A 1,656-nucleotide genomic window follows, 5' to 3' on the forward strand; every position below is an offset into this window, starting at 1 on the left:
CGTTGCACGGAAGAATGTGAGAAGTGTTCATATGTAGTAAAAACCTGAGAAATCCGTCCGTTTTCGTCATTTTTTATCAAATCTACTTAAAGCCAGATCGTCACATTGGCCGCTCTTCTCTCTGAAACGGTTGTACTTATCGTCTGCAAAGCTATTTCGCGTGCTGTGGTATGCGGAGACACTAAAAGCACCATAGTAGAACACAGATGAAGCTTCTAAGTTGATGTAATATCCAGTAAAAAGTAGTACAATTCATGTTTTAGGTATCGATTATTGACGTTTTACCCTTCTTTGTTGCCTTGGACAGGAGCTAGGAACTTAAGATTTTTAATGAAAGGAGGACTAGCAGTCGCGTTGCGCGGGAGAATGTGAAAAGTCTTCATATGTAGTAAAAACCTGAGAAATTCGTCCGTTTTCGTCATTTGTTATCGAATCGACTTAATGCCAGATGGTCACATTCGCCGCTCTTCTCTCTATAACGGTTGTACTTATCGTCTGAAAAGCTATGTCGCGTGCTGCGGTATCCGGAGACACTAAAAGCACCATAGTAGAACACAGATGAAGCTTCTAAGTTGATGTAATAGCCAGTAAGAAGTAGTACAATTCGTGTTTTAGGTATCGATTATTGACTTTTTACCCTTGTTTGGTGCCTTGGACATGAGCTAGGAACTTAAGATTTTGAATGAAAGGAGGACTAGCATCCGCGTTTCATGGGAGAATGGGAAAAGTGTTCATATGTAGTAAAAACATGAGTAATCCGTCCGTTTTCGTCATTTGTTATCGAATCGATTTAAAGCCACATCGTCACATTGGCCGCTCTTCTCTCTGAAACGGTTACATTTATCGTCTGCAAAGGTATGTCGCGTGCTGCGGTATCCGGAGACACTAAAAGCACCATAGTAGAACACAGACGAAGCTTCTAAGTTGATGTAATAGCCAGTAAGAAGTAGTTCAATTCGTGTTTTAAGTATAGATTATTGACTTTTTACCCTTCTTTGGTGCCTTGGACATGAGCTAGGAACTTAAGATTTAGCATGAAAGGAGGACTAGCAGCCGCGTTGCACGGGAGAATGTGAAAAGTGTTCATATGTAGCAAAAACCCGACAAATCTGTCCGTATTGGTCATTTGTTATCGAATCGACTTAAAGTCACATCGTCACATTGGCCGCAGTTCTGTCTGAATCGGTTACATTTATCGTCTGCAAAGCTTGGCGCGTGCTGCGGTATGCAGAGACACTAAAAGCACCATAGTAGAACACAGATGAAGCTTCTAAGTTGATGTAATAGCCAGTAAGATGTAGTACAATTCGTGTTTTAGGTATCGTCACCTTGGCCGCTCTTCTGACTTAAACGGTTACATTTATCGTCTGCAAAGCTATGTCGCGTATTGCGGTATTCGCGGACACTAAAAGCACCACAGTAGATCACAGATGAAGCTCCTAAGTTCATGTAATAGCCAGTAAGAAGTAGTACAATTCAAGTTATGTTATGGATTATTGACTTTTTACCCTTCTTTGGTGCCTTGGACATGAGCTAGGAACTTAAGATTTTACATGAAAGGAGGACTAGCAGCCGAGTTGCACGGGAGAATGTGAAAGGTGTTCATATGAAGTAAAAACCTGAGAAATCTGTCCGTTTTCGTCATTTGTTATCGAA

The sequence above is a fragment of the Schistocerca gregaria genome, unplaced genomic scaffold, assembly GCF_023897955.1.
Source record: "Schistocerca gregaria isolate iqSchGreg1 unplaced genomic scaffold, iqSchGreg1.2 ptg000467l, whole genome shotgun sequence".
In the NCBI taxonomy this organism is placed as follows: Eukaryota; Metazoa; Arthropoda; class Insecta; order Orthoptera; family Acrididae; genus Schistocerca; species Schistocerca gregaria.